We start from the raw sequence: 27,847 nt of genomic DNA, 5'->3' as shown, positions 1-27,847 counted from the left end.
TCACTCCTAGTACTGGTTCAACTAATCTTCACCTTAACATTGTATCTCCAACCCTCCTTTATTGCTCTAACTTGAGATAACCAATTTAAATAAATACCAACAATAATTCATTGCAAAAAGAAATGACTGCTACTTTTATTCCATCTTCGTTAAGATTAGGCCAACTTGATGACATGTCTCCTCTGTCTTCATACCTGACCCCTCATATTTACATACAGCCTCAGAAGAATAGATTGTATTAAGTTTTCAACCTGCCCCTCTAACACTGGTATAATGTGGTGGACCTTGCAATCACACATAGTACCCTGCCAACAAAATATTCACTGTCCTCTTCTCGGTCACAAACTCAGATAATGTCAACTACTATACATGAGAAGCAATGAGACTGTAATCCTCAAGATGACAGAAAAGGTTTAGAATAAATGTTAGGGGACTTTGCCAGGATATATGAACAGATAATAAAAAAAGTAGGGTCAGCTGAAGTTAAAGATGATGAGGATTAGACAGTTCAGTTGTGAATTTGTTAGACAACAGTTTTTTGGCCCAAAAGCAGGAGCAGAGAAAGGATACATGTGGGATGACCCAACCCAACAACCCTGTCATTCGCTTCTATCTCCCGTGTCACTGAATCCGTTTACCCCGTGTCTGGAATACAATCTGCCAATGTACCAATTAGAGTTAATTAACGAAAACAGAAGTCACTCTAGGTTTTCCAGGAGTAAGGGTTTTAATAAAGGAATCAGAAGCTACAAAACTGTTGAAACCAGCTAAGGAATGAAGGCCAGAGGCATTAATGCTGCCTTTCTTAGCCTGAATAACCAAAGACCAGGGTTCTCAAATTTGTCATTAGGAAGCTGCTATGAATCTCAAGTCTTTGAGAATTTGTCCCCAATTATCCACTGCCTAGAGTATTAGGGTGGTCAGTTATCAGCACCTTGCCAAGGAGCCACTAAGACTCACATTGCCCATCTGTCTGCCAATAAGTGTTGCTTGACAATGATGGCTTCTGTAACTTTCTACCTTTCAAATCTCACACAAACATTGCTAGGCTAACCTAGAACCAGAAAGGAAAAAGTATTGCAGTAAATGAAGGAATTGGTCTATTCCCCTGTTTTACGACTAAGCAATTGGATAAAAATTTTTTTACCTTTACATTCCTACATTTACATATAAACCATCTAGGATTTAATTATGAATCTTTTAGTTTACAATTGTTACATAAAACCAGACTCCTACATTTTAAAACATACAATCAAAACCAGAGCACTCAAAATAAATTTCACAGTATTGGCCTAGATAACATCCTATATATGTGTGTCTGTTATGCATAATTCATTTCATTATTTTTATGCATACGACTTAAAAAGTTACTCTAGCATGGTAGCAAATTATCATGAAATGAGCAACTAGGATTAAGGGATCTGGGTATCTCAGTCCTATTAACTTTTGCTATTAAACGATTATTTGAAACTATATAGCCATTTAATCTTTCAGTGGGTGTACTTTAAAGTGATAGACATAGATTACATGCATTAACTCATATATTATTTTAACAAATATATTCCAGGTAAGAACTAAATGCCACTGTAATACAGACTAGGAATATAGAAATGATTAAGAGATGAATCTTGATTTTAAGATGCTGAATGAATCTTCCATTTCTTAGGGACTATAATCTTATAACCTTGATACCATAATTTCATCAAGTTGATATGACTAAATGAAAGCCTCAAGCATAGCAAAAAAACATTAAGGATACTCCTCTCAAGATGTAATTAACTGGTGCCAATTTGCAACATACTTACGTCTCATTACTTGGCTACTAATATCTAACTTACTGTACTAAAAGAAAAAAAGTACTGAGAGAAATAAGAATTTCTCTAGGGAACTCCAAAGAATAAGCAATTATATCAGTTATTTCTCAAATTGAACATCTAACCATTAAAATGATAAGAATTGTTTTCAATTTAAGTTAATAAATATATTTGTCTCAAAAAATAACAGTATGTATAAATTCATAAGATCAAGAAATTGATACTGTTCCAAGAGTAAGATTCTAGTGTTTCTCAGATTAATGTGATACATAAAAAAACAAATTTTAATATTTCATTTAGATATTAATTAAACAAATTCTAACTTCCCTAAAATTCTGTGTGACTGAGTAGGAAATTTTACAGCTATATATACGTATTGAATTTTAGAAATATAAAAAAGGAAGTAAAATGTGATTTTTTTAATGAAAACAGTATTACTCCTCCCTCTCAAAAGAAAAGGAACTATTTTTACAAGCAGTGTGGTTTAGCTCTATTATATGTTAATTTGGGTTTTGTTGGGCTTCAGAAATCCAACTATCATTTACAAAATGACCTCCTAAGCAAATGAATTTTGAGTGATAATCACTATACAACTAAACATTTAGAACAGAACTTCTTTGTACATTAGGGTTTTCTAGTAATATATTTAATATCACACTTGATATTGTAGGACAGAGGTGGGGGGAAAAGGAACACTTCATTCCTAAGGAATTGTCATAAATTTATGCAAATAAGTAGGGTATAAAGTGAAGATAGTGAGCCTTTAAACACAGGTAATATATTCTATTTTATTCATAAATAAGAATATTTATTTATTATAGAATTCAGTTCCAAAAGAAAATCTATTATTAATTAGTCCTTAGCCAGCCATCTAAGTGCTTACAAATCATAACTTGGAAAAATTAAATTCAATATTAAATCCAGCAATCACTTGATTCTAGAGATTATGAAATTTGCCTGAAGCATGTGATTCATACTGTAGATGCTGATTTCTACTGGATTTAAGTAAAAACAGAACAGTGGTTATGATTGCTGAAATTGGAATGACTATTGTCACTATTACTTAACATGGACTAAGTTTTTTAAAAAAAACTTTTAGGTAAAGTACCTTACAGCATATTAAAGCTATACTAGAAGCAAGGCAAGATTTTATTCCAAGAATACTCTCAACAAACAATGACGAATCTGCTATAATACTCCAAAGTATTAAAATACTCTGTCAAAATTTTAGCAACTATGCCATGAATTATTGCATATATATATATTTCTTCAAATTAAAACTACTGTATTTCTTTGATACTACATTTTTTTCAGGAACTGAAGAAAATCCAAGAAAATTTAAGTATTACATCTCTAATCTCTATCTTTGCCACTGGCCTTTATAATTAGCAATCCTTAGCATTTATTACTATCAGATGGAAAACATTTAATAGGTAAAAGGATATAATAATAATTTGTATACTTCTCTAAACAATCATAAAGCACTTAATATGTGATGTAGAAGTTCTAAGTCAGAAGAATGGAACAATTCATCTGAAATGTTTTATTTAGCTCAATCCTTTCTTCAAAGACCATGAGAAATTGAGACAGAATCCAAAATTATGCTTTTTTTTTAGATGAAAATGTATTTGTGACATCATATTGGGCCTTACTTTTCATTCCTATATATCAACCAATCCCTATTTAAGCTATAACACTACCAGTACATATTTAGTACACATTGTATTTACCTAATAATCATTTCATCTTAATTGTCTCTATTGGAACCTAGTTGTTAGAATCATTTACTCTTTCACCATATTATATTGGTCTTAACTAGAACCAGTTTATAGAAAATCACATACAGATATATATCATAAATCTACTTCAGTCAGTAGCATTTCTGTTCATTGCTTATACATTTTTGTCATATTGACTAACTATTCAATCTATTTCTAAATATTCCTGCTATGTATTCCTTGATACTCCATTATAAATGTCATTCTGATTAGGCATAATAGTTTTAGCAAGAAACTCTACAAATTAGTCTTTTTAAAATTCCATGTCTAAAAATCAGACCGACTGATAGGAAATCTTCAAATAAAAAAATTCTTTCCCAATTTAAGTCACTTTCAACAATTTCCCAAAGGCAGTCTCAATTTACATACTGTATATTATTAATTCATTATGTTTTTACCACAGTATCTATTTTAATATTTATGATATTTACCATTGTATGTGGTTTGTGTTATACTACATAAAATACTGACAATATATACTATAAAATAATCATCAAGTCTCTGAAAATATATTCCACTAAATATTTGAAAACATTCATAAGGACAGTGGAGTTTACACAGAAACTTAAGTTTTAATATTTATATACTTTAACTTTTAATTCTTTGGACCTATATAATTCTTAAGAATCATAACAACATTGAAAGTAAAGAATTGAAGGATTACAAATTTCTGTATATTAATATTGTCATTGAAATTAAGCTCTTCTATGAAAACATTACTCATAATCCTTACTAGTAGAGATCATTAAATAACTCATTTTTATTAAAAAATAGAAACATTTAAAGAATCACTAATCTGAAAAAAATATTTTTTACTCCACCTTGTAAAAAACTTTATAAAGCATAGATATTATTAAATAAACTTAAGTGATACTTATTAATTCAATTACACAACACTAACCAAATAGTGTAAACATAACATTGCAATCAAATTCTGAAATCTGAAGCTGTTAAGACTCATTAAATAAAGGATTTAACAGAAGTATCCAATCCTATAAAACATGAAAGTTATGCTTCATTCCTATAATTCCTGTAACAAATCAATGTATGTTAATTGAAAAAAAAAATTTTAGTCAATCTTTTTTTACATATCACAATATTTAACATATTATTATACTTTTACCTTTTGCTTAACCAGTGCACATCTGTCGAAAGTGAAGCATCATGTTGACAAAAATACATCAACACCGTGCCAGGCAGTGCTTTCATTTAATCCTTGTAGCTCTGGCAAAATCACAGGGATCCATCCTTAATCAAAGGATTTGAAAGTCTCTACCTACTTACAATCATTTTTTTCAAAACTCAATTATTAAAAATTTACACATAAAATAACACTCATTTATGGATGGAGTCATAAAATCTTGTAGTAATGGGCCTGTTAAGAAACAGGTTATTCTTTAATGCTGTTATTATGCGGCTGTATATAGCTCCAGGTCAAGTAAGAATGTACGCTGTTAGGAGGATTATCATACTTAGCTGATTAGTGCCTCACAATACAGAACACCAAATGCATCCTACATCCAAGGCATTTCTGGATACAATACTTAAAACAGACAGATTCAGAAATTTGTAAACCATTCTCTTAAATGAATTACAGTACTTCTAAAACAACAGATTCATTGTGTTTGTTATTAATAAGTCTACTGCACTGCTTTCACTATCAAATGTATAATGGTAACAAAAGATGGTAATAGTTTAATAGGCCTACTCTAATTTCTTTTCATTTATTCAATAAGAAGTTTCTCAATCTTTACGGAAAGGAGAAGGCTTCCCCAAAGGTGTAATGGGACAGGAAATAACAGTTTCTATAGAAATTTAATAAAAAAATAATGTGTTCTATGAGCTAAGAAATTGGTTACACTGAGTTTAAATCGAGCTTTGCTCACTTTATCTCTTAACAATGCCTCTATTCAGTCATTCAAAAACATAAAAAATAGAAATGAAAATAACACCACCAATTTCTTTCTACCCACAGCCAATTACCTATATGTTAATAGTACAGTTCTGAGAATTATATTTAAGTGATTCCAAATAAACTTAAGGTCAGCGTTTAAATGGGGAAAGAAATATCAAAGTGCTGTGCTTTTTTGGGGGGTTCCCAAGTTTCAAGTTCAAGTGAGGGCTTACGAACATTTACTAGCACAATTCAACTAATTGTGTTACATTCATCTATAGAATTCTCACCTAGAAGTAATACAGATCTCAGATTGTGAAGGAGTAGCAGGGACAGTAATTTTTACCCTCAGAGATTCCTAAAAACACTCATTCCAACAGAAATGCAAGAAAAACTCAAGGTAACTCATTTTCATAGAAATGTCAACCAATAATAAAATTCAACCATTTGGACCCCACAGTCCATATCAAACTGAATAAAAATTCCACAAAATATTTTGATTCTTCCAAGCTCATAAGTCCAGAAGATTCCAGAAACAACATTACAGCTGATGCTATGGTAACAAGCCTTCTTTTCCTTCCAATTAAATGTTACCATCTCAGTGAGTTCTCTTTGCAGTGTTCTCCCAACTGCAACGCACACTCTGCTGCTGATCCTCCTCCACCACCAACTTTGTTGAGTGTTCCTCTTATTTGTCTATCTCAGACTTTCATTCACATCCCTTCTAATAACTTTACACTCTACCAATCTTTCTGGGTCTCCTTTTTCTCCCTCTCTACCCTTCAAGAGTTATACTGTTCTTTAAGGGCTATTTTCCAATTTTTAACTCTTTACTTTTAAATGTTTCATATTTTGTTTTGGGGTTTTTTTTCTTAATTTTCTGGGTAAGTACTTTCCGTGCATTCAAATTTATGATGAGCTAATCTGGGGCTTAAAAAGTTTTCATGAGAATAATTCTAATTTTAGAATCTATAGACTCCTTCATTAAGTACAAAATAACAAAAAGATTCTATGAATCAGATACCAGTTTAAATTAATTTTTATTTTATTCATGATGGTATTTTCAACTTATATTTGAAAGATGAAATCTGTATATTCAAATCTTCAGAAAATAGTGCACAAATGATGCTCCATTATAATAACTCATTGTACCAACTCTTCTCTTCCAACTACCCCTCCCAAAAATACCATGTCAGAAAAAAGACATAAAGACTAGGAACCATTCTATATTAGAAGATACTTTAAACCTGGTTTTATTTCCCTTCTTTAAGGTGCTCCATATGAGTCTATGCCAGGCTTAGAAACAATCCTACAATAAAGAAAGATTCACTGAAACAATATAAGGAAGTACAATGAGCAGAAGAGGAGAAACAAAGGAGGAAAAAATATCTATAAGCAAGCTTAGCTAACAACTACCCCCCCCCCAAATGATCGGTGAAAGCCCTCAGAAAGTTGTTTTAAGTCCATTCTCCCCTAAAACAGTTATATTATTTTAATATGACTTTTAATTTCCTTTACTGAACTCATTTAATGCACCTATTACATTCTTTCCTCCTTTTTCTATTTGCTCCAAAAAAACACCTTTTAGATTTTTGGTTGGTGCCTACAACTACAGCTATTCAGAGAAGAGAAATCGCTTCCTATAAAAGGAAGCAAACCCATCTAGAAGTGTGTACTATTATAAAAGACGGATGCTGCTTATCTGCAAATAAACATTATGTATAATTTATTTTCACCTTAAGTGTGTACTTATTGGGAAAAAGGATCATACAGTGTTTTAAAATGAGATATATAGATAAGTGAGTTGAAGTAGAAGCAGTATATTCCATCTCAGTTAATGGTAATTGTTTCTTTCCATTTGCTCATCCAATCCATGAGGAAATTCTGTTGGATCTACCCATAGAATATATCCAGAATCCAAACACTTCTCACCACTTCCACTACTACAAGCCTAATGAAGTCGCCATTATTCTCATGTGAATTACAGCAAAAACTTCCCACTGGTCTCCCTGCTTCAACTCTATCCCTCTGCAGCTCAGTCTCAACACAGCAGCAAGAATGCACATCAGATCATATTACTAGTATTCTTGAAACCCTTCAGTAACACCCCATTTTGCTTACAAGGACTATGGGATCTGGCACCCATTCTCTCTCGTCTCCTGCTCTACTGCTCATCCCTGGCACTTTCAGACCCAGCAGCACTGGTTTCCCTCCTGTTCTCACTTTAGGACCATTGCTCTGGCAGCTCCCCCTGCCTAGAATGTTGATATTCCAGATAAAAGTAGAGATATTTTTTATTCTTCTAATCAGTAGTGACCTTCTTTGAGTCTTCCCTCATATTTCACTTTCTCAAGGAAGCCAACACTGGCCACCCTATTTAATCCTTCAATCTCCATCTCCACCCCCTGGGCTCCCAGCCCCACCCCCTTAACCTGCTTTGCTTTTTTAAAGATGTTCTTAACACTTGTCACGTTCTGTGGTATTTTTTTCATTTGTCATGTTTACCATTTCCTCAAGTTTTACAGGCATGGATCATTGTTTTGGTCACTTTATTTCCAAATACGTGGTACACAATAGGTACTCAATAAATATTTAATGATAAGTAAATAAAGCTACATCAGCAAGGTATTTTTTACACTATGATATAAATAAATGCCACTTGTCCAACTTGCCCAGTATATCTACAATATAAACTTAAAAGGATTAGGCAAAATTCATACTACTTGTTTTCCTTTCTTATATTTTACCTTGTAAAGCAAACTCACAAATTACCCAAAATACTACTCTCAAGTGAACAAGCAAAAGATGTACCTTCAGTGTATGAGTTTTGAGAATATCAACCTTTCACTCTCCCAGCTACTGAATCTTTTTTGTGCAATTTTGTTGATTTGTAAGAAGGATTTGAGGATTTAAGTGACTTTCTCATAGATGTGGTGAAAACTGAATGTTGAGATAGGGAGAAGAGAGGGGTCAGAGAAAAGCTGATTCCTGACAGCAGAAGAGGAAGACTCTTCACCGGTCGGTCAAGTGACCTGTCACCAATCTGCATGAGAATACAACTCAATCACATTATTTCTGAGAGTGACAGGTACAAAAAAAAAGCATGTCCTAAACACGATTTTTCTTGGAAGAGAATTCATGATAGCCAAATCAATACAGTACATTTTGGAGCATCTACTATGACAAAACAAAAAAAATAAGCAAACTATATTTTATTTAAATGTGGGAACCTTCATTATACTAGTATTTGCAGTTATAGAACTTTTCCTACAGAATCCCTATGTTTATGTGCCAATAAATACACACATGCCGTGTTATATATCTTGGTAAAGCTAAAGGACTGTCACAAATTATGTCTGCATGATCTGCACATTCAGCTCTGACTCAACTAAAGAAACTTGATTTATCTTCCAGTTAGCAGAATGCTTTATCACAGAGAAAAGAGCACCTAACATCTGCATGCCAGCATGATACGCTGGTGTTCCTTAGCTATCTATAGCAATATGCATTGCTTCAAATTAGGCATTAATCAGCCCACCATTTACATATGTACTGTATACTCTGAAAGATAGATAGTCTTGATTAATTTTTTAAGACCAGTAAAATACTATACAGCAAAATCTTTAGCAAATTGTCTTCAATAGTGGCTGAAATACATAATTATTTGTATATTTTGTGTTTCATTATGGTATTACTGTTTCATTCCATTCCCAGTCTCAGAAAGTCTGCCCAGAACCATATATGTACAGCACAAACATATATGTACACCATTAAAACATGAAGAAATTTTAAGGAAGGTTTATTGAGGAGGTGAAGATAAAATTGCACCCCAAGTAGTGCTCCATAAAACATCCTCTTTTTAAATAATTCTCTTTCCTTGAAGTAATTCTCCATTCAATAAAGGTCTCTTACCTTCTTACCAGCTTGTCTCTAACACTCCTCTACATTCTGCCAGTGATAGACATATATTTTTTGGTATCATTAATATATACTTACATGAACAACATTGTGGTTACTAGATTACCCCCATTATCAAGTCCCCACCACATACACCATTAGAGTCACTGTACATCAGCATAGTAAGATACTATAGAATCACTACTTGCCTTCTCTGTGCTATACTGCCTTCCCCGTGCCCCTTCTCTACATTATGTGTGCATTATGTCCCCTTTTCCCCTTATCCCTCCCTTCCCACCCATCCTCCCCAGTCCCTTTCCCTTTGGTAACTGTTAGTCGATTCTTGGGTTCTGTGAGTCTGCTGCTGTTTTGTTCCTTCAGTTTTTGCTTTGTTCTTATGCTCCACAGATGAGTGAAATCATTTGGTACTTGTCTTTCTCTGCCTGGCTTATTTCACTGAGCATAATGCCCTTTAGCTCCATCCATGTTGTTGCAAATGGTAGTATTTGTTTTCTTCTTATGGCTGAAGAATATTTCCTTGTGTATATATACCACATCTTCTTTATCCATTCATCTACTGATGGACACTTAGGTTGCTTTCATTTCTTGGTTATTGTAAATAGTGCTGTGATAAACATAGGGGTGCATATGTCTTTTTCAAACTGGGCTCCCGCATTCTTAGGGTAAATTCCTTGGAGGGGAATTCCTGGGTCAAATTGTATTTCTATTTTGAGTTTTTTGAGGAACCTCCATACAGCTTTCCACAATGGTTGAATTAGTTTACATTCCCCCCAGCAGTGTAGGAGGGTTCCCCTTTCTCCACAATCTTGCCAACATTTGTTGTTTGCCTCATCCTAACAGGTGTGAGGTGATATCTCATTGTGGTTTTAATTTGCATTTCTCTGATTATTAGCATTGTGGATCATCTTTTCATGTGCCTGTTTCCATCTAAATTTCTTCTTTGGAAAAGTGTCTGTTCAGATCCTCTGCCCATTTCTTAATTGGGTTGTTTGCTTTTTGTTTGTTGAGGTAAATGAGCTCTTGGTATATTTGGGATATCAACCCCTTATCAGGTATGTCATTTATGAATATATTCTCCCATACAGTAGGATGCCTATTTGTTCTACTGATGGTGTCTTTTGCTATACAGAAGCTTTTAGTTTGATATAGTCCCATTTGTTCATGTTTGCTTTTGTTTCCCTTGCCCATGGAGATGTGTTCGAGAAGTTGCTCATATTCAAGAGAGTTTTGCCTATGTTTTCTTCTAAGAGTTTTATGGTTTCATGACTTACATTCAGGTCTTTGATCTATTTTGAGTTTACTTTTGTATATGGAGTTAGACAGTAATCCAGTTTCATTCTCTTACATGTAGCTGTTCAGTTTTGCCAACAACAGCCGTTGAATAGGCTGTTATATCCCCATTGTATATCCATGGCTCCTTTATCATATATTAATTGACCACATATGCTTGGGTTAATATCTGGACTCTCTATTCTGTTCCATTGGTCTATGTGTCTATGCCAGTGATATATTACAGCCAGGGGGGAAAAAAAGATAAACAAAGTGTGATGCTTGCTGGATCTAGACTCCAAATAAGTTGAAACAGAATGTGATGGAAGCCACTGGTGGAGCTGAGCTAATGAAAGAAGGCTGTTAAATTTCAACAAGTGTTTTTATATAGTTTGATAATATTTCAAACATGATGTTCTCTTCTAAACATCACATTAAAAGAAGGGTATCAACTAAGAGGTATGTTGGAAACTGTGAAGATAAGTCACCACATTAGACTCTGGAGTTACTTTCTTCTGAAAATGGAACATGTTTTTTTAATACAAATTCCTCCAGATAAGTTATGCACTTTACCTCATTTGTAGAAAAGTATCCTTAGCAATTTTTAAAGTAACTGATAGAAAATAATACCACACAGTGAAATTCCTTGTTAACCTTTAATTCATGCCTAGTCCCTAAAAATGTGTTAGGTAACAAACTAAAAATAGGTGAAATGGAAACAACTGTAATGAATATACGTTGTTGGCCCTCTGTCACCTATTTCACTTCTTTCTTGGAAGGGAGAATATGTCTCCTCCCTTCTCAGCTTCATGATTTGATTGAATATGCCTCTCTGTCCTAGGGGTGAGCCATAATAAGCAGAGTACCACCCCTGTTCATAATGACATAGCGCGATGACCTAAATGGTCCAATCTCAGTGACTCTTAAGGACACTTATCTGACATTGCTGCAACACTGATATCCTGTTCTTTGAGCATTTGTGTAACTCTCAGAGCTACTAAAGTCAATTTAGGATCATGAGCTGGAGGAGAATCCCCAAAATGGAGTCCATATCCACTTAGTGACAATTAAAAATTGAAAGAAAGAAATTAGGTTCCAAGTCATGTTATATATATGATTCAGGATCAATTCTCACCTGAAGCAATAAGTACCTCTGGATTTTTCAATCAGGTAAACCAATAAATTCCCTTTATTTTTTAAGCCAAACTCAGTCGAGTTTTCTACTACTTGCAACTGAAATCTTGGCTGACACAGAGTCCGTGATACAGACTCTAGAGTCTATAAATAAACTTTCTCATCAGCAGCTATCATGCTTATTATGAACTCTGTTTCTATGGAAAATGGTTTTTACTTTGCAGAAAGTAAGCACGCTGGGACCCTTATATACCAAGTAGTCACCTGGTATATAAGTATTTATATACTTTAAAGTATTTCCAGTTTTATACTTTAAAGTATTTCCAGTTCTACAGTAAATACAGTCATTCAATGAAACCAAAACCTTTTGTGATCAAGAATCACGAGGTTGCATGTTTAAAATTTCATATGATAATTATGACATTAGACTTGTTCTATTTAAGGCTAGAAAGTGATAAAAACAAATCACACTCAAAGTGGCTCAAATAGCAAGAAGCTGTTTTAAAATAATTCACATTAAACGACCTCCCACCCAACTACTAAGCTAATTCAGAAATACATTAGAAAGGTAGTATATGAAAGAATATGTCTATTACTGATAAAACTAAAATTGGAGAATGAATTTTATCTATGTAAAAGTGGGCTTCCTAATATCAAATCTCAGAATCATACACACACACTTATCCAGGCAGAGATGACACTGGTCTAAGAGTATTTTATAGCCTGTCCCAGTAAAACTCAAAGCAGGACCAAAAAAGAATGCATATTGTGTGCAGCTTGCTCCCAAAATAAAAAGAAGAAGAAGAAAGTGCTACTTATGTTCCCTTTCTTATCCCCAAGGACAGGGTAAGATAGGGAATCCAGGGAAGCCAAGAATATTATTCTGGTGTAGCTCTCTCTACATGGAAGGCAACACAGGAGTAAGAAAGGAGGATAACCTCTTCACCAAAACCCTAGAACATTTAAGTCTAGAATTGTGTTAACTTAAAACAGCTCTACTGAACACAGGGGTTCATGCCTGAAGGTTCAAAATACACTTTGCTTTAAATTGTAAGTTGATGAGATAGTAGTAAGGAATTATAGCTTTATAGAGTTCATAGGGTTGAACCAGGAACAAAGGCAAAAGAGAACGTGGCAGACAAAGCTGCTTGCCTACTGAGTATCTATATCTCTTTCCTTTCTTACAAATAGAATCTTAATTTTTTTCAGATCAACAGTTGGCCCAGTCTAAATATTTTCCAGCCTCTCTTGTGGCTATGGGTGGTCACATGACATAGTTCAGGCCAGTCAGATTTAGATAAAGTTTACTAGGTAGAGCTTCTACAGAGCTGTTTATTCCTAATGGAAAGAGAGAGACCCAGCTGACATACACCTTTCATACTTAGGCCCTTCCTCCTTTATGACTGGAATGTAGCCCTGCTTCCTTTAACTCATCTGCCCTCCTTCCACCATGAGTTTGACAGCCACACACTGTGAGTAGCAGGGCAGTATGCAAAAAAATGTAGTCCTTTGTTAATTTCCTTGAGCAATTGTATCATCCTTGAGCTATCTCCAGACTTGTTTTCAAGTAGCTTAAATCATCCATACAGGGAATATTTGCATTATGAAAATTAGCAAATGCTATAAATCAGGATTTTTTTCCCATGGAGAGCTGATTGTCAAATATTTACCAGCATGCCACTGCTTATTTACCAGCACATCCACTGCTCAGCTAAACAAGGAACTAGAAAAAAATTGCAATGCTTAACCAAACAGTCGTCACTATTCATCTGGAGACTGCAATTCATTAGTGCAAAGTATACTTAATAGAGAGTTTGACATTTAACAGGAGCTTAGTCACTGTTTGAGAAAGGGAGAGTCAGGGAGAGTAAAAGAATTCTTTCTCAGTCACTGATAGCTATAGTTAACTTTACTTTTTAAAAGAATTCAAAATAGGAAAACAAACACCTTAGGATTAAATTTAATAATACCTGAAAATCTCTGCAATTCTTTCATCATGGCATTCCACCCCATCCTACACTCTTTTGTTTGTGCTCCATGTTGTAACATGTATATTCAAGTGTATTTATGAAGTCAGAAAAAAAAACCTTGTAGGTATGATTTCCAAAGATCCAATGGTCAGCATATGCACAGTAGGCAGGGAAAGACTGTGTCAAACTGCATTTAAAATTCTCCACTGAGTTATACAGAGAAAACTGAAAGGCCTTACCATTATGTGGCACTACATTATATAACTGAATCATCATTTTGAGATCTTCCACAACAAAAATTATTTTCAAATTATGTTCATTATTCTAGATTTTCACATTCTGCAACTTATATTATTTATCAGAATTATTTATGCGGTAATGCTTTGCACAAAGACTTTGAAATGGCGCAAAAAAATATAGAAAACAGTTGAGTAGAAACAGAAAATCAGGATCAAACTCAGAAGTGGCAGGAGAGACCAGAAATTAAAACTGGGTGAATATTTAAAGGGCTCTTGTGCTATGCTAAGCATTTTGTGCTTTTATCCTGTATACAAATGGGAGGCTGTCAGATATTTTATGTTAATTAGCAAGTTAATTCATGCAACAGTCCATTAAACAAGGAACAGGATAAGTCAAGGAGTAGGAAGATCAACTGGATTATTCCAATGATTCTGATAAGAAATTATGACATCCTTAACTAAAGAAGGGAATGAAACAAAATATTTTTGGAAGGTTAAATCTGTAAAACTTTGTGAGATTAGATGTAGGAGAGAAGAAAAATGAGTGACACAAAGGATTACTATGAATCTTACTTCTTGAGGGACTAAATGAATAGATTTAGAATTAAGGAAAAAGGTTAGTAGGAAAATATATGTTGTATTGTCTAATGAATAGATGTATTTCACAAATGACATTAAACAATAAAAATCTGGCAGTGTTTCTCCACCAATGAACAAAAGAGAGGATGTCCTGATTAGCCAACACGAGCATTTTTGTCTACTTGATAGACAAATTAGATAAACTTCTATACGGGGTATGAATGCATGGATACATTATGCAATAAGTTAATGTGTGTGGTGAAGAGTATTATAAATTATTGCTTTTATTATTATTCTATTGGTGGTGGTGGTGATTTAGCTAAACTAAGCACTGATTATATACCAGGTAGTATTCTGGGAATTTTACATGTACCTACTCACTCATCTTTCAAAATAATCCTACGATGAGAATACCATCATCATCTCCATTTTTCTGATGTGTAAACTGAGCACAAAGTTATTTACCTCAGCTAAAATCACACAGCTGGTAAATGGCAGAGTAAGAATTTAAAACTAGTGAGAGAAAAGGCTGCCTTTACAGCTATCAGCTTGTAGATGGCCTAGTTGCTATCAGTTGGGCACCGGTACACCCCTGGGAAATGTAAACAATTTTACAAATATTAACATCAGATAGGGACTCTTTGTGACTATCACAGGATAAGGCAAAAACTATGCTACTCCATCATGTCTGAACATAGGCAAAAGCAAAGACACTGTGCAAGCAAAATGACCAAGCATACCCCTCCCTCAGCTGCAAAGTGACTATTCGTTCTTCTCCAGGAATAGCTCTAGTGCCCCTGTTCTTCCTACCTCCTAAACAAAAATTAAGATACTCAAACTGCCCCTGCTTTCTAACAGCATCCAAATTCAACATAGATGCCTACATCTTTGACTCTTTCCTCAAACAACCTAATACAAGCCCAAATCCTATAACAAGATTCCCTTAACTGTTCTAGCTAAGATACCCCACAAGGTATGAAATTAATTTTCACAAAAATGTAAAATTAATTAATGGTTGTAGCAAATAATAAAATCAAACTTGACTATGGACATGTTCCCAGTTATCTTTGACTGGTGGACACCAACAACAGCTCTTCAGGTTCCAAAGCTGCTGCCTTAAACACTGTGCTCTGTGTGAACACTCCCAATAGAAGAAAGATACAGAGAAAGTGTCAATCTTAAAACCAGTTGAACACCTGGGAAAATAACAAATACCAGAGAAAACCAAAAAATAATGTCTTTAGTTTTAAAAAAGCACTTGTAATTAAATGCTTAATCTGCTGCCTACTTGATAATGCATGGCGTGTTACAGAAGTTGCATTACTTTTTTTATACCTCACTCCACAACAGAACTATAGTATATTCATAGCTACTTATAATGAATAAAAATCTGAACACCACTTTAACAAAATAATAGGCAGTTATTTTTAAACCTAGCCCTGGAATTAGTAGTGTGGCCTCAGTTTCCTGATCTATTAATGGTAATAAGAAATGTAATAAAAATTAAATGAGCTAATATATGTTCAGTGGTTAACACAGTATTTGAAACACAGTAAGTGCTCAATGATGAAAGGCATTATTTTTGGATATGTCTGCTTACTGGATATGCAGAAGTCGCAGTATAAAAAGCAAATTTCATTTCCTTTGTTTGAACCTAGAAGAATTATTGAATTTAAAATATTTTGTCATATTTATTTCCCCACATCATTTTCTTTATTCCTAGTTTCTTTCCAGTCCACCCATTTCCTAGCCCCCAAAATACCTAACTTGGCCAGCAACATTTGATTACTTACTATATGCTAAATACTATGCATGCTAATTTACCATATCTCATTTGCTTCTAACAAATAGTGTGAAGAAGGTTCTATTATAATACCCTTTGTATAAATAAGGAAAGTGAAGCTTAGCGTAGGTAAAAGGAAGCAATTAGGGAGTGACAGAGGCTGAATTCGAGCCCAAGTTTGTTTTACTCCAGAACCCATACTCTTAAAATAGTCCATTTCTTTATGCGTGCAATTTAGTGAGCTGTCTTAGCTTTCCAGGGAATAAATATGAAAATGTTACTATTGTCCTACAGTCAATACATTCCACTGCGTTCTGTTACATCTACCTTTCCCATTCCATATACTTCAGAATGGCTCAAGTATAGACATCTTCAATGACATCAAATTGAACTATAGGAAACTCACTGTGGTAGACATTGCTAGGTCCTATAACATCAAATTTTCCTCCCCTCTAGGCACAGAAACTGTACTTCTCATCCTCTTTCCAGATGTAAGAGGCCAAATGATTGATACCAGCCAAGGAACTGTGAGGGAAAATGTATCATTTCTGGGCTGAGGTGGTGGTAAAAAAACAAAAACCCATGACCAATTCTCCAGTTCCTCCTCCTCTGCCCACACATACCGGATAGTGCAGCTGCAAGATGATAAAGCTGGTATGGCTGAACCACATAGGAGGCAGATGCTGTGGAGAGTCCCTCTCACACAGAGTACTATATTGGGCCATACTGTACCACATTACATAAGAGCAAGATGTAAACTAGTTTCCTGTGTTAAGCACTAAGATTTCAGAGTTGCTTGTGTTGCTACATAACCTTGACATTCATGAATCATATACATTCCTTTCCACCCCACACATGGAAATAAAACTGTTCTTTGTCCACACATCCCCTCCTCCCTTTCTTGCCAACTGTCTTTTCCTCTGTTGAAATAGGTACAAGAATAGGCAGATCAATAACTCTATTACCTAAATAGTTAGCTGCCCAGGAAATAGAATGTTTTCACCCCCTTCCTGTTAGAACCTCTAATCACTAAAATTAACTCAGAGATTCCCTTCACTTGGTTTTTGGTGGAAGGGGATTATAATTGCTTCCCAAAGTGGTGGAAAAGGGAGGAAGGCCACCGCACCCCAACTAGGATCCAGATTCATTTTTCAAGTTGCTCTCTTCTTCCTTCTAGCTAATACTCTATTAGCTATTATTAAACTTCTGAGAATCTGCAGATTTGGAGGGGAAAAACTCAAAGCTTAATGTAATGATATTCACTGTCTCCAAAAATATCTAAAGGAAAAAATTAACTCAGCTGAAACTTCTTTGGAAAGCTTTTTAAAAAGACCTGAGTTACCTATACTATGCCGCCAATTTAAAGGTGGTAAATTAAACAAACTATTAATGGAAATATTAATTGATGTTTATTTTATTGCATCTAGTATTATATATATGGCAGATGTGTCATAAGTAGGATGAATGTTTTGGTTACTTAAATAGGAATGCTTTTAAGCCAAACAATCTTGAGAAAGAAGAACAAAGCTGGAGGGATCCCTCATTTCAAACTATACTTCAGAGCTATAGTAACCAACACAGTATGGTACTGATGCAACAATGGACACACAGATCAATGGAACAAAAAAGAGATCCCAGAGATAAACCCATGCTTATATGATAAATTAATAGATGACAAAGGAGACAAGAATATGCAATGTAGAAAAGAGAGTCTCTTCAATAGATGGTGTTGAGAAAACTACAGCTACATTCAAAAGAATGAAACTGGATCACTGTCTTACACCATATACAAAAATAAACTTGAAATGAATTTAAAGCCTACACATAAGACCTGACACCATAAAACTCCTAGAAGAAAACATAGGTAGTAAACTCTTGAACATTAGCATTAATAATTTTTTACTAAAAAAACAAACAAATGGGACTTCATCAAACTAAAAAGTTTCTGCACAGCAAAGGAAACCATCAACAAAATGAAAAGGCAACCTCCTGTATGGGATAATGTATCTGCATATGATGCATACAATAAGTGACTAATATCCAAAATTATGAAGAACTCACACAACACAAAAAAAACAAAAATCTGATTAAAAAATGGTCAGAGAACCTGAGTAGACATTTTTACAAAGAAGGTATACATATGGCCAATAGACATATGAAAAGATGCTCAACATAATTAATCATCAGAGAAATTCAAATCAAAACCACAATGAAATAAGACCTCACACTAGTCAGAGTGGTTAATACCAAAAGACAAGAAATAACAAGTGTTGACAAGGATGTGGATAAAGGAAACCCTCATACACAGTTGGTAGGAATGTAAATTTTTAGTACAGCTACTATGGTAAGCAGTGTGGAGTTTTCTCATAAAACTAAACATAGAAATACTGTAAGATCCAGTAATTCCACTTATGGGAATTACCCAAAGAAAACAAAATTGAAAAGATACATGTGCTCCTATATTTACTGCAGCATTATTTACAATAGCCAAGATGTGGAAGCAACTTAAGTATCCATCTATAGTTGAGTAGATAAAAAAGATGCACTACACATATAAATGGAATAATACTCAGTGCCCGCCCCCTACCAAAAAAGGGAAATCTTGTCATTTGTGACAATATGGATGGACCTAGAGGGTATTACACTAAGTAAAATAAGTCAGGCAGAGAAAGACAAATACCATATGATTTCACTTCTATGTGGAATTAAAAAACAAAAACAAAAACAGACCAATCACAGAGAACAGACTGGTGGTTGCCACGGTGAGGGGATGGGAAGGGGAATGGGTGAAATAGGTGAAGAGGAAAATAATTAGTGAGAAAGTTTGATATCTTTATCTGGGTGATGGTTAGTTGAGTGCATACGCCTATCAAAATTCACAGAGTTATACACTAAGATATGTGCATTTTATTGTATGTACCTCAATAATAAATAATAATAAAATGAATGCTTTTAGACATATCCCGATAAACTGTAAAAGGTCTTCAACTTTCTTTTCTTGTACCTTCTTTTGTCCCTTCTTTCCAAATTGCCATGTGAACTTGTTCCTAACAAATTAATCAGTTACAACTGAAAATTATTACCACAAAGCAGACATGACAGCTTCTTCTGAATGAAAAATATTTCATAATGTCATTCCAATGCAAAAGTCACAGATATTACTTTGTGCCAGGTTAATAAGTTAAAACTTGTATGTAAAAATGCTTTGTAAACTGTAGAATTTAAATATTACCAGTGTATTAACTATAATCTTACTTTCAAAATTCAAATAAAGAAAAACATTTTTGTGTGTATTTAATTCATTTCTAATTAAACTGCTAAAATTAGTTTCCAATTCCCTGCTTGACTCTACTGCTATTGCATCCATATTACATGCTGTTCATCACTTGCTGTGTTTCTTAGTTCTGTTAGTGCTGATTCCCCTTATGCAAACCAGCTAACTATGCCATATGGGAAAAAACAGGATCCAGTTCTGCTGAAGTTGCAACCGTAGTTCTATTGTCAAAGTAGCTCCTTCACTCTCTCAGATAATGTTTTGGGAAAAAGAAGTCATTAGAATCTATCTTGGAGTAAGGGGAAAGGATATAGACACTGCAGTGGAAGACTGCTTTAAATACAATCTGCCTGAATATTACTTGCAGCATGTACACAGGAGGGATAGGGAGCTACAATCCAGATGTCTCTGATTCTTGACTGTTTGTGGTGCTGAATCATGAATTAATTAATGATTTTCCTAAAAGTGTAATTATATTTTCATGTTTTTACTTGTCTTTATAGTACAATCACCAATATATACAGAAAACAACATCACAGCATATACTAAGTTCCATTTTGAACAGTACTGCAAATAATTTCTTTGGCTTTATTTATTTAAGATAAAAAACTGTCATCCTTTGAGTGTTCAGCTTTTGGGTTGCATGTGTATATATGTGTGTATACATATGTATCATATATATATGGGCATATACACAGACACGCAACTGTTCTACAGCTATCAATTGAAAAAATATTGAAATCAAACTATTTTTTGAACATGAAAAAAAAGAAATATGCTCAACTGTTAGGCACATATTTGAAAGCTCATTGTTCTATGCAGAATATGACTTTTTTACTTACATTATTTTTCTTAGATTATTTATTTTATTTCAAGGAATCATCCCCATAACATTAGCAGATTTTTAATATTTTGAGGGCATTACAAATATTTTTGGATTATCAAAATTATAGGTCAACTTAACAAACATTAAAAAATAATAACAAATTGCTTACAATTCTTATTAAAAATATATTACACATGGCAATAGAAAATTCACAACAACTTGAAAAAAAGTTTCTCTGGCTCTAAAAAAATATCAGTAAGAAAACTGACTTAACTCTGTGACTGCAACTCCACACTTTTTTCCCTTTTCATCTACCAAATTACTTCATAAAGAAAAAAACCTTAAATGAATATGGGAAGAGCTAAGACTGAATATAAAAATTCACACCATATGACAGTAAATAATTTACAATCTAAAACTATAAAGTATAATAAGAGTTTAAAAACAAATTTTCAAAAACTTTGACAAAGTGAGTAAATAACTAGGATGTTAACATGTACCTAAAATTACCAAAAGCTTGTCCTATTAGAAGACGTGATAGAGTGAATATAGAAAATTATATAACTAAGACTCTTTATACTCAAGAATTAGCAGTCTTATCCAGTAGTAAGTACTGGATAAGAAAAGCAATAGGATTCTAAATATACTTTCAGATAAGAAGATCATGTGTAAACAGGGCAGATCCAGTACATTTCAATCATTCACATTAAAAATATATGACTTACCTCCTAAACCCCAAGCCTACTTTCTTAGCTCTGCTTCCTTAGAGTTGTTAACAGGAAATATAAGCATAAAGTAAAATTAGAAAGTCAGAGTCATGCAAAAAGAATAGGTGGCTACAAAAGATAAAAAGATCAGAACTAGGGTACCTCCACAGTTTCTTCTCCCTCAACCAAAATCCAGAGCATTTGGTCTTTGGCATTCACTGGAGAACTGAACAGGCACCAGGGAGCTGCACTGGAAGATGATCCTTCCTCCAAGATAGCGTACTTAGCAGCCTCTGTAACAGGACTCCAAATGGCACATGCACCAAAGGAAATCTACCAAGCTGTTAATGACTTAGGGACCCCAAGGGTGATGGAATGAGAATTTTGCTTGACAATTTATTATCCCTCAAAGTATATATTACATTTAAATATTAAATACCCACTCCACAAAAATGTTGTCATAAAATAGGATAGTATTCTTTTGCTCTACAAATAGAAATCATAGATGCAAATCTTAGAAATGTTTCCATTTGTATAGTATGTAGTCATATGTGATTTAATAACTATATCTAAATAGCACTCCATCAGTAATATTATCTTCAAGTATAAAGAAAAATTTCTAGATAAGTGAGTAAAAAGAAATAAATGTTAATTCTTTACATATTCCAATATTAAATTTCCAATATTAAATTATTGTTATCTTTGTAGTATGGAATCCACTCAATGCTTGCCTTTTTCTACATTGATCCTCTTTAGCAGTTACTTATAAACACTTATATTTACATCATCTTTCTTTCCAACATTTTTCTCACTAACTACTCTATGAAATACAGATCCCTCCTTTTCTAGACAAAATAGCTAATTCTTACGGTAGAACACTGAAACCTACAGACAGTCCCTGAGTCTCTGTACTCCAAGAAGATATACATAACTTTGTTTCTCCTTGTGGTAGACACTGTTCATGTCCTTCCAGATCCCCTTTACCAGGCTGACAAATCCTTCGCCCAGCTTCTGTGAGTGTTGATGTCAACAATGGCATGCACTTCACCCCTTCAGCAAACTGCCCTCATCAACTGACAGGAGTCACCTCCACTAGAAAATAACACTGCAATTCCTTCCCCGGGCATGGCCCAGGGCCAATGATCTACTGACAATGGGGAATACCAAAGTTTGGCACTCTTGCCACAAGACACTCCCTTGCGTATTACACTCAAGATTCAAGCTCCCAAACACACACTCACCATGTGTACACACACCAGATTAGACCAAGGCTAGATGTTAGCTGAGACCACATCATTTCTCAGCCCTTACCGCTTCTCTGTCCTGCTTTTATCACTTCCTTAAAGGTTTTTCCCAAAGAACAGTCCCTCAACAAATCATGCACACAGAAATCCCTGGCTCAGACTCTGCTTCTAATGAACTTGACCTAAGATATTTAACGCCAGGAATATGCCTAAGAGACAGTCTCAAAGGAAGACATTTTGGAATTGGATCACTCACTGGCCAACTGGAAATGAGTAACCTATTATTGGTATAAGCTGAGTATCAATGGTTCCCTATATACAATGGTAATGCAATTGTTAAGATTTTTACCTGTAGTGAGCTGGAATGGATTATAGATAGAAAGGGATACACTGGATCATACAATATCTCATTGGAGAAACAGTCATTGCAAATACTAGAATGGGATGGCTATTGTTGAAAGCAAGACGGATGCACTGGAAATAAAAAATGACTAGCTCAGCATGACAATCAGTCACCAATATAAAATGAAGTAAGAAAGTCAAAGGGCTTTCCATGCCTTAATTGAAGGGTTCTCTTCTCTTAAAGCCAGAAGAAAGACAGAGCTGAAGACTAATTAAAGTAATTAAGTTTCAGGGTTTAATTATAAAGGTGAAAGAACTTCAGAAAAGGCTAAATTTTCAACCTAGGCAAATCTTTTATGTCAAAGAGAGCGTCCTGACAGAGCAGCAATAGGAACATGAGACTTGAGATTGTACTGGTAGATACACAGGAGGTCTTTAAAACAAGATTCCTCTGAATTTTTCAGGCCTGTGGAAGTGACCTATCCCCACCTTTGCTTGTTGGAAGATGAAAAACCCCCTTGACTGCAGAATCCTTAAATGAGGTAGTTGCCTTAGAAGAATGTGTTGGCCTCCTCAGTATCTGCCTCCACCTCTTCTCTTGGCTAACTGATAGGAAAGGGTCAAATCTTAACATAACCCAACTGAGAAAGTACTGGGCTTGTGAAGGATGGAAAGAGATTATACACCAAAACAGAACCTGGCTAACACACACCAACAAGTATTAAGAGAGTACAAATTGGCAGTGATCCCTTAAACTGCTAGGTCAAAGAGGGAAAATATAAAGCTGGTTAAGAGTTTGGATAAGATAAGATTTTAACACTCTGGCAGAGCCCACAACAGATGGTATAAATATTCAGCCAGATAGCTGCTGAATGCTTAAAAAGTGATGATCTATATTAAACAAAGTAGAGATACCAGTATTTCCCTGGGTGATTGCAGAAGGAGATATCAAAGTTTTAATGAATTGTGCATACTAGAATAGTTCTTGTATGTTAAGACTGGAAAACACACTGATTGACTAGTTTCTCAGAGAACTCAAGGGGCATGCCATTTACCATGTTGGTACAAATACAGTGGTGAGGGGACATGAGCATAGCTGAGAAGCTAGCAGTGGCTGTTCTCCATAGGCCAAGGACACAGGTAGAAGATGCTATTAAAAAACTATGCTCCCTAGTATCAATGGGAATGATAGGACAGAATAACCAGACTGTTTTAGGGCTGAATACAGGATCCAAATGGGCAATAATTTCCAGGGACCTAAAGAGCCATCATGATCCCCCACTCCCAATTAGAATAGGGGCACTTAGTGTCAGATAACAAATGCAATCCAAGCCCAAATCTATCTCACAGTGGATCCATCCATGGATTATTTACCTGATTCCCAAATGTGTAATCAAAATGGACATACTTAGTAATTGGCAGGACTGTAACATTGTTTATTTTAATCTGGAGAGTATCTGCCACCCACCACCACCATCAAGATAGTAAATGAAAAACTACATTATGAGGGAAATGTCAGTGATTAGTAACACCCTTGAAGACTAAATGATACCATATTGATGGTCCCTACAATATCCCCATGTAATTCACCTGTCTGGCATTCGCAAATACAAGTGGACCATGGAAAATGATGATATACTATTATAAATACAACCAAGAAATAGCCCCAGCTGCGACTGCTGTGCCAAATGTGGTACCTTTATTAAAGTTGATGAACACAGTCTTGAATATGTGATGTGTCATTATTTATTTTATGGAAGTGTTCTTCTACCACCAGAAAGAAGATTTAGAAACAATTCACACTCATATTAGCCAAACAACTGTATATATTCACAGACTTGCCCCAAGGATATGTTAATTCTACTGCTCTCTGACACAATATAGTCAGAAGGAAATTTGCCATCTAAATGTTCCACAGAACATCATTCTGATCCACTGCTTAATAACAGCATGTTAACTGGACAAGAACAGTAACCTGCATGCACTACAGAAGGTAAAGTGATAAGTAAACCTCAAAAGTTTAAGTTCTTAGGATTTCAGTGGTATGGAACATGCCAGAACATCTCCAACAGAAAGGAATGTTGGTTGCACCTTGTACCTCCAAACACTAAGAAAAAGGTCTAAAATTTGTTAGAGCCCTTTGGGTCTTGAGAGTAACATATTCTATACTTGAGAATATTGCTCTGACCCATTTTTGTCAGAGAAGAAAAAGGCTGCTTATTTGGAGCCTTTTTCAAAGGCTCAAATTTCAATTTTTCAAAAATTTGAGACCTGCAATGGGTCCAGGCTTCTGTACAATCCCACATAACCTATAGTACTATAGATATCTGTGATAGAACAAGAAGTTATGTGGAATTCTGGAAGCCCCAACAGGAGAAGAGCAATACAAACCCATATGATTCTGGAATAAGGCCATGCTATCAAAGCAGAGAACCATTCAAAGAAAGAACTTCTATCATGTTTCTGGATCCTAGTAGAGATAGAACATCTTACCTTAGTATATCAAGTGACCATGCAACCAAAAAGGCCATAATGAGACCAACAAATCATAAGGTCAGACAGGCTAAGCAGCATTCTATAATAAAATGAAAGCAGTTCATCTGGGATTAGGTTGAGAGGGATTATGCATGTGCCCAAACAAGTCGCCGAGGCTACCAAGTCACTTAACACTAATGCATCACTGCCTCGTCTGAAGTTCATGTCTACTTACAATCAATTGAAGAAGAAAGAAGTTAAGCTTGGATAACGAATGGTCCAGCTCAGTACATGACTGTAAGCTAAAAATGGTGTGATGCTGGACCTCAGCCTCATTCAAGGTCGGCCCTGAAATGCAGTGATGATGGCATCCTCACCATAGGCAGAGCTGCAGGGAGTACATCTTGTTATCCACTTTTGTTAAAAGAAAAAATATATATGTACTCATGAATATTAGTGAATAGCTTAGCTGATTGAATAGTAGCCAGAAAAAAAAAAAGCAAGATTGGAAGATCTGGGTCTGAGACAAAGAGTTTCAATAAAGAGGCATGAAGATGGACCTATGGGAATGTGGTGAAGGTATGTGGACCTTTGTATTCCACATAATCTTTGCCAGAGAGTATCTGTTACAAAGGAAGTTTTATTAAATAACAAGGAGACCAATGAGTTGGTCATGAGATGTCAGCCAGCCTCTGCCTTCACTAACCCCACAACTCCAATAAGTGAAAAAAAGCCACTGTGGCAGACATGTAAGTTATGAATGTGAGCAACAATATACTCTACTCTCACCATAACTGATAAAGCTTCTGCTCCTGCTGAACCCCCACCCCAATATGATTCCATCTTTCACAGAGACCAACTAGATATATTGTAATTAGTTGGCTACACTAGAGATCTTCTACCCTATAAGGGTCCGCAATTCATTCAAACAGGCATAGATGGTTATTCAGGTATAGGTTCATGTTTCCTGCCCAAAGTGCCTCAGCAAGTACCAGTAGAGATGTGCTCAGAGTGCCTGCTTTACCTACAGGGGTATATCATAACATACTTCAACTTAAGCAAAGGAGAAATAAATGTCTTCTTTGTAGTCATAAGGAAGTGAGGACATCAATCATGGGATCCACTGATTCTACCATATACTGTGTCACCCAGAACCTTTCAGCCTGATAGAGCAGTAGAATGTCCTCTTAAACATGTAGCTGAGACTCCAGCTTGTAGTACACATACTACAAGGAAAGGACATTATCTTTGAGGATATAATATACTCCTTAAATCTTGTGCCCTCAATAGGTAGAACACACAAGCCAGGAACCAAGGAATAGAAGTGAGAGTGGCCCACTAACCATTATTGCCAGTTATCCACTTGGGAAGTTTGCACCATACTGCTGCTTCAGGCTCTACAGGTCTAGAGATCCCAAAGCAGGGAATGCTTCATCAGGAATACATAATCAAAGCTATGGCTACTCCCTGCTCATTGTGTATTTCTTGTGCCAGAAAAGAATAACCATACTGGCAGGAGAAACTGACCCTGATCATTTTAAGGAGGTAAGATGGTTGTTACAAAATGGGGGCAGAAGCATATGTTTGACATTCAGGTTATCCACTGGAGTGCCTCTTGTTATTTGTAAGTCATGTCACCACTATAAATGGGAAACCATGATAAGGACATGATGATAAGGGACTTATGACTCTGCAGGGATGAGGGTCAGAGTGACCTACCAGGCAAGTCACTTAGACCAACAGAAGTGGGAGGAAAAGTAGTTGATAAGTATCAACTATAGCCATAAGGTCAACTACAGTGCTAGGGGAGATAGTTCTCCTCATACAAGTTTTTACAGAAACTGTAAACACAGAATCCCTGGGACTCCTGTCTGAATGGAGTAAACTTAATTTGGAACAACTGACCCCAGTGCAAGGGATACACTAAAGTACACATTACTGGTGGCCTGCCCAAATCCCCTTTGTCAGGCCACTGTACCCATCTTCCAGCTGCTGTGAGTATTGGCTGCTAATGGCTCAGAGCTACCCCTGTTCACCAAAGAAATGCTCTCAGGACAGCCATCTCACCCAGGAGGTGACACGCATCCTAGGGATAGCTTTTAACCAAGGAATCAATGAGATAGGGGTATGTGGATAGGAGGAACAACTCTGAGGAATGGTTCATGCTTGTGGGGAAAATGGAAGTTCCTATGGCCAGGATCTTCATCTGATCCTAAATTACTTGAGGATGTAGTTAGCCTACTTCTAGGCTACTGCTTCCACACCCACTAGCAATGAGCTATTATTTACTAAGTCACTATATAAAGAGCTCCACCCAGTGCTGTGGGTGGAGGCAGAGACAGAGGTGGGTTGCAGGCCTGCAGACTGCTAGATGCAGATGTGATTCTAGTGCTCAACCTACCTGCATGAGAAGAAAGCCAGGTATAAACCCTTTTACCCCAAGAATATTCTGTTGTCATTTCTCGGTTTCACTGAATAGTGAACTTGCCCAGAGCTGAAACCCTCAGGCAAGACACTCAAGAGGCCCCCACTCTCATGGCTAGACTCAGCCTGAAATCACATCCTTCACTAGGTCTTCCCTATCCTGCCTCATTCACTCCC

General features: G+C 35.4%; 1 protein-coding gene across 37 annotated transcripts in view; it reads right to left on the bottom strand.

Annotated features, from left to right (window-relative positions):
• Positions 1 to 27,847, bottom strand: part of RIMS2 (regulating synaptic membrane exocytosis 2) — a 570,663-nt gene that overhangs the window by 299,974 nt on the left and 242,842 nt on the right. The window lies entirely within an intron of this gene.

This window comes from Manis javanica, chromosome 2, assembly GCF_040802235.1.
Source record: "Manis javanica isolate MJ-LG chromosome 2, MJ_LKY, whole genome shotgun sequence".
NCBI classification, from domain to species: Eukaryota; Metazoa; Chordata; class Mammalia; order Pholidota; family Manidae; genus Manis; species Manis javanica.
The sequence above is the reverse complement of the archived record's forward strand: the minus strand, read 5'-3'. Positions and strand labels throughout refer to the sequence as shown.